Consider the following 8,008-nt stretch of genomic DNA (forward strand, 5'->3'; position numbering starts at 1 on the left):
TTTATGTTTTTTGTTTAAATATAATGAAATGATTATAATGTGTAGTTGAAGAAAATATCGGCTTCATCAAAGGGAGCTCGAGCAAAGAATGTTTTTGATCATCACATGGGACGAGGGGGTTATACCTACCTTCGAGAGAAACTGGTAATCACCATCAGCTGTTTTCTCTCTAGTTCAATGATTTGTTGGTTATGTGTCTAACGCATGACCGTCACCTGCTTTCTCTTGAATATTTTACAATGTCAAAAAGAAGGAAGTTGGACCGGATGAGATCCCCGGCCGTGCATTAATGTGGATGAAAGGAATGGAGGACAAAGATGGTGCATACAAGAATGCTGTTGTCGAAGGCGTGGCAACCAAATTAGTATGTTTTAGTATTAAACTTTTTAATTCATGTTAAAGTCAATTCATTGCCTTATATTGGTGTCAAAAAAACTTGAGTCTGTATAACTTGTCTCAACACTTAATGTGGATACATAAGCGTGTTACAAGTGTATTAGAATATTTGTTTTCTTGCAGGTTGAGCATGAGGAGCAGATCGCCTCCAGAGCCCTGGCACTTCAACCGTGCACAGATGCCGTCACCTTAGTGCTTGGCAAAGAGAAAGGTGGGTTTTAAAAGAGATTGGGTACGGATTGACAACATGTAAATATTGAGGTGTGAGTCGGGTAAAAGACTCGTTTAAGTAACGGATTGCCCAACTTGAGCATGAGGCGGTGCAGAGAGATGTAGTGGTGAACGGGTTGACGTCTCTGCTTGAATCCACGACTGCTATGCTAGCAAGCCGTGAGAAAGAACGGTTAGCATTTGAGGCCAGGTTCAAACATCTCGAAGGATTGTTGCCGGAAATGTCGGGAAGTCAAGTAAGTGACGTATGCTGCATATTAATTAATGCATTTGACATACATAATTGGCACTGTTTTTGTCACAATTCGTAGGTAAATCCTGTTCCCAACCAGGTTGGTTCTAACCAAAGTACTAGTGCTGTGGCATAAAATAAAATGCCAGGACTAGTAAGTATCTGACAGTTTCTTTGTTTTTTACAACTTTCCATGTGACTTTTCATTTTCCATAACCTAATAAATTGATTTGTAGGTCAGTTCTGTGGAAAACATCTTAACCTCAGGTGAGGCTGTGCAACAAGAATCCGCTTCTCAGGTAACCATTTGACAGTTTGATTGATTTATTTTAATAATTAACTTTCCATGAGTGTATGCTGATTTTGCATAAGTTAATTGAAGCCCAAGTCTGCGGATAAAATAGTTGTCGAAACGGTAGCCGCTCCCCATATCGCGACATCAGTAAGTATTTGACAATTTCAGTACTTGTTATAATTCGTTTACAATGTGAGTGTGCTCATTTTCTATTACCGAATTGCAGGCCAAGTCTGTGGAAAAAAGTGTAGACCAACCGGTACCCGCTCCCCATATCGCGACATCAGTAAGTATTTGACAATTTCAGTACTTTTTATAATTCGTTTCCAATGTAAGTGTGCTCATTTTCTATTTACCGAATTGCGGGCCAAGTCAGTGGAAAAAAGTGTTGACCAAATGGTAGTCGATCCCCATAGTGCGACATCAATAAGTATTTGGCAGTTTCAGTTTTTATATTTTATAACCTAATAAGTCCTAACAAATCCAATTTCTGTTATATTACCAATGAAGCCTGTAGAAAACAATGTTGACCAAGCATCAACACAACTACACCACACTCCGGATAGTAACGGCTCGAAAAAACCGTCAGTAAGTATCTGGCAATTTCAGTTTTTCCTTTAATTGTTGATTGATTCATTGAACGGTTTTTCGGTAAAACGGAGAAGCCGTAAAAGAAAAGTTGATGTATCTACGGATGAAGCTTCCCCAGCTGCTGAAATAAAGGTATGTACTGCGCGAAACATTGTTAATTTCCCACCAACATGGGTATGTACTTATATATTGACTTCAACTAAGCCATCCTAATTTCACATGCTGGTTTATAGGTGTATGAGTGTCGTTTGTGTTTGAATGACAAGCGTAACAAGGTGGCAAATGGTAAAGTTTATTGGTCACCGGTTCCACAACAGTTGCATGGAAAAGCAATCCCGGAGGGTTGCTATAAAGTTAGTATTGATGAAGTCATAAAGGAACAAGCAATTATTCCTTGTGAGGCAGGATCAATTGTGACTGTTGGCGACGCACGTGGTTCTTTTGTTGCTTGGCCAGAACACCTAATCTTATGTGACCAGGAGGTTTGTTCCCTTTTAACTTAACCGAACAAATATCTATGTTCTTTTTCATTTAGTTTAAAAAATGAACACTTGTGTTCGTTTATGTTCGTTTGTTTATAATCTAAACTAACGTAATTGAACAAAGATAAACGAACATAAACGAACTTCCCGCCGAAAGGTTCACGAACAGTTAAACGAACGTTCGGTATGTATGTATGCACACCGTTTTGTTCTATTCAATTACAAAATACGACATTAATTATACATATTTGTTTTTTATATTCTGTTGTTCCAGCTACCACCACTCCCGTCCTCAAAAGAACTAGACAGAGCTGGCAAGAAGGCAAGGGCAAAATACAAAACGATAGACCGGGTGACCAAACAGAAGACAAGGAGCAGTGCCAAGAAAACCGACGCCTTAGCTAGTATATAGGTAGTCGTTATTTTTGTATTTTGTAAGATATTTTGCATATACATTTGCTTAAGTGAATATTATTGTTAGTATAATTTGTTTCTAATTTTGTTTTGTCATGCTTATAGCTGTTTTATATTACTGCACAAAAAATAAAAATAATTATATATTGCCTAATTACACACAATTTGGCCACATAGAACACATTAAATAGGTGTGGCCAAAAGTAAGACAATAGCCACACCTGAAATTTCAAAAATTAGAGTCTATAAATGACCATTAGCCACAACATAAACATTTTTGTGTGACGAAAAGTATGATAATAGCCACACTTTTTATTACAAAAGCATTATGTGTGACAAACGGTAAAGACAATGGCCACACCACAAACAACAAAAGAAGGTTTGAGTGGCAACTTCACATTTTTAGCCACATTAACAACAACCTCCGGTGTCTATATGACATTACTAGCCACACAGTGCTCACTATGTGTGACGAAAAGTTTGACAATAGCCACACTTTATATTAGGAAAAGCATTATGTGTGACAAACGGTAAAGACAATGGCCACACCACAAAAAAGTGTTTGACTGGCAACTTCACATATTTAGCCACTTTGACAACAACCTCCAGTGTCTATATGATATTATTAGCCACAGAGTACCTCAATATGTGTGACGAAAAGTTTGATAATAGTCACAAACGGTAAGACAATGGCCACACCACAAAAGAGTGTTTGAGTGGCAACTTCACATTTTTAGCCACATTGCCAACAACCAACAGTGTCTATATGATATTATTAGCCACACAGTACCTCACTATGTGTGACGAAAAGTTTGACAATAGCCACACTTTATATTACGAAAAGCATTATGTGTGACAAATGGTAAGACAATGGCCACACCACAAACTACAAAAGAGTTTTTGACTAGCAACTTCACATTTTTAGCCACATTTAGAATAACCTCCGATGTCTATAAGTTACTATTAGCCACACTGAATTTAACTATGTGTGACGAAAAGTTTTACAATAACCACTCTTTATATTAGGAAAAGCATTATGTGTGACAAACGGTAAGACAATGGCCACACCACAAACTACAAAAGAGTTTTTGACTAGCAAGTTCACATTTTTGCCACATTTAGAATAACCTCCAGTGTCTATAAGTTATTATTAGCCACACAATATTTAATTATGTGTGAAGAAAAGTTTTACAATAACCACACTTTATATTAGGAAAAACATTTTGTGTGACACACGGTAAGACAATGGCCACACTATAACCTACAAATCAGTTTCTGAGTGGCAAATAAAAATATTTAGCCACTTTTAATGTAATATCCAGTGTCTATATAATATAATTAGCCACACTATTATTAAATATGTGTGGCCATTGCTTTGTTATATCCACACGGTATAGGTCACAATGCACGCTTAACACAACCCTATTGGCCCCATTATTATAAAATACATGTGGCTTAAACATTAATATATGTGGCCGAAATATGTGCAATGGTCACGCATAGTAAATAGTTATGTGGCAATTTTTTACCGTTTAGCCACACTTATTGGAGAGGCTTCTTGATGGCCAGCAACTAATGCATGTACCCTTTAGCCACACTTATTACAACATAAGGCCACTAAAAACTGTTTGTGGCCATATCATACCCACAGTGTCGCGACCTTTGGCCACATATGACCTGAACCAAATGTGTGTGGCTAAAGGCCTACGGCCACACTTTTTTCGTGTGGCTAAAGGTCGATATTCACGTAGTGTTAGTTAAGTTAGTTATGTGGGTCGTTAATCGTCGTCTATTCTAAACAACATTGAACATATTTGCTTAGCCATTAGTGCATACAATTTTTATATGTTATCTAACACATAAGCAGCAGCAACATCTTTTAAACAATGAACACATCAGATTCAAGATTTACATGTCTAATAGGAAACAAAAGCAAGCAAATGACACTTTGTTTGTTATTTCACTATTTTTTTCTTGATAGTATTTTTTTCAAATGACAAAATGAGTTTGATAAGGACGAAGAGTATGGAGACATGGAAGATATGATCATTTCAAGGATAACGACACACACATGGATGATAGCAACAAGGAATTGGAAAATGGCGAGGGCCATATTCATCTCAAATTTGAACTACAACGCCCCGAATTAGAAAAAGCAGCAGGCTTGATTTAATTTTTATACCATGTTTTTGGCTTGTTATTTATTAAACTATATATATGATTTGGTTGTAATGTATGTAGTGACAAAGATGTGGCGGTATTTTTCTAGGCAGCTTATCTATTACTACTATTAAGAATTTTCCATAAACTAAGTCATCTATATTAGTGTGTTCTTAGATGTGTTGTTTGCTGGCAAAGGAAATATACATGTCTCAAATAATATGCACACAGCTAGCCCAAAAAAGTTTTGCTAGAATTCAAGACGTATTTTGTTCGTTATTTGTGTATTCTGCTGTTTAACATGTTGATTATTTCTAACCGATGCATGCTACTATGAAAATAGAGAAATGCAGACCCAAACAAGGAACTACCTAGTTTAACCACATTATTTGAAACGTAAAAGGACCGAAGGGCGAGCATATCTTGATACGCACTTCAATGAAAATTGTAAGTTCTTTCTAGCTTCGTTTTGAGAATGATGCATAATGCATCCCATATGTGTAAGTAGGGATATTTTTTCCCAAATACCAATATTAGTACAGAATTGATACATAATTCAAAATTAATTTATCTACAGGTCAAAATTTAACTAATAATTCATTTAGCTTTCTATCATTGTTTAATTTAAACTATTAGCGGGTCAAAATTTTGAATTATTAACGGTTTATTTACTGGTCAAAATTAATCTGATAATGGGTTAATTTAGTTGTATATCTGTCACACCCTCAAATTCCACTAACGGAGTTTTACCGTCAGAGGGTGTGAACTAATAGGATCGGAATCATCAGTTATAACTAAACGTTATGTTCAAAGTTTTTCAAACCACAAAACAATAAGTTTTAAATAAGTGCGGAAGCGTAAAACATAAACCAAGTGTCGCATCACGCATGACGACTTAAAAACCAATTAAAAGAGTTTAAAAAAAGTTTTTGAAAATGATAGAGTTCATTATCATGCATGATCCTAAACCGCGCGCCCGCCTCGGCTACCTGAGAATAACATACTAAAAGTGTCAAAACAGGGTTGGTGAGTTCACATATATAAATAAAGGAGAGCGTTTGCGTTTAAGTGTTTGCGTTTAAGTGTTTGCGTATGCGTTAATTATATATCAATAGGTAGCTAGCCTATAAAACAAGTATTACTAAGTGTTCGACACCGAAGCTGACTGTTTATCATATGCCTTGCCACCAAGTCAACCACGACCATGATAATGTGTTAGCCAAGATTACACCCACTCGACCTACAGTCGAGTTTAGAGTTGGGTGGGGTTTGTCAAACCCAGTAGTACTACTCAACAGTGACTCGCTATTATACAATACTAAACGGTTCGATGTTATGAAGGACTTTAGTTGGTTCGTTTGCCACTTAGCCTTACAGGTGATATATAACTAATAACAAAATCTAAAGTGTTTGGAGTATGTTATCTCCCCCAAGTAAAAAGCGTTTAAAAGAGTAAAAGGGGAACGTGAAACTCACAGTTTGCGAAGAATTCTAAAAACAATTCCGAGAGATGCGCGTCACAGACAATCCTTACTAGTGCTCAAAAACAAAAATAAGATTGTCTAAGTATTTAAACTATTATTGAGTCTCTAGACTCGGCACATAATACCTATGCGTGAGATACGTTTCGTGTTTCGTTTGTGCATTATGTGTGACTCAACAAACACATTGGTGACACGTTACATGTGTATACAACTACTTAAGCATCAAATACTAACATTGTACATTACTAGTAAATTATTTCCCCACAAGGGCAATTTAGTCAAAACATGTCAATTATCTAACAACAAACTCGTTTCATGTATTTTCACATAGTTCAGCAGCTAGTTTTATCAAGACAGATTTCTACTTGAAATATTACTCTATTCAACAGATCATAACACATCAATAAATTTACCAAAAATCGTCACAAAAGGATACATGAGTTAGGTTTTCAGAACTATTTTTATTGTATTTGTATTCCACATAGTTTTCTCACAAAGATCAAAACATTACAGTAAACTCACAGCAGTCAAAATCATGCGCAACAGAACGATATTTGTTATTCCCGTTAAATGGTAAATTCAATTAATGCAAGACTAATTGGGTTAGATTCTTAACTCAATGTATTTTCTTCCAAAAGTGGAACCAACCCATTTGGTCTTGTATTTTATGAGATATCTTAGTCGCAAAACAGCTTACCAGATGGCTTCCCGAATCAGCCTTACACAACAGTTTTGTAAAATAATAAAAACTAACTTTTATACGTCCAAAAATTACAAACTCGGACTTTTCAGAAACTAGACTTGACCTAGTATATAATAGAATCAAAAATCACTTCAAAACATGTAATTAAAATCGAGTTACAGTCATTTAAACACAAATTCAATAATCTGTCCAGCATCAGTTTCATCAAAACTCAACATACAAATAACCTATGCATTATAACCCATACATACAACCCTCTAGATGCATAATCCACCAACCATGCATCTCAATATCACTTTACATACACAATTAGGGTTTTACTTCAAAGTTCAATTTCAAGAAACATGTAATTAACAATCAATAACAACATAACTAGTTATCAATTCACTAGCAATTATCAACAAAAACATAATTAAACCCTAACTCATCTTCAATCATCAATTTCAAGATTTAGGGTTTTGATTAACATGCTCAATATCATAATTAAATCATTAGAATAGCTAGAGGGGATGTTAATTACCTATCTTGCACCTTGAATCCTCCAACAAAACTTGAAAAATACTTGTATGTGTGTGTGTTGTATGTGTTACGGCTGCCAAGAGAGGGAGAGAGGGAAAAACGATTGTACAAGGGGAGGGAGGGAGTAAGGGTTGGGTAATAATCTGATTATTATTATTAATTTGTTACACTAAGCCCCCTTAACTTCTAGTAAATCAATTTCTAGTATAACAATAAACTTTTGCTTCTTGAATTAATGTTTTTACAAATAAATATCAAGTAGCACATAGACTTAGCACATAATTATAAAATAATTATTGTTTTGATGTTTGTCGTTTGTTCACCAACGGTTTGAGTTGACTCGTGTGCGTTTCGGTGCAATCCCGAAAGACTACATGTGTAGTGATTGTCAAGCGTCATTTAAAACCCTAGTTTTAAATGTAATGAGGTGTGCGTTATAGTTTTAGTGATCTTAAGTTTGAATTGACGGAGTTTGGATTAACGGAGTTAACCTGAAATTGA

Source organism: Bidens hawaiensis, unplaced genomic scaffold, assembly GCF_021521415.1.
Source record: "Bidens hawaiensis isolate Kalapana, Puna unplaced genomic scaffold, B.hawaiensis_p1.1 tig00009539_1, whole genome shotgun sequence".
Classification (NCBI taxonomy): Eukaryota; Viridiplantae; Streptophyta; class Magnoliopsida; order Asterales; family Asteraceae; genus Bidens; species Bidens hawaiensis.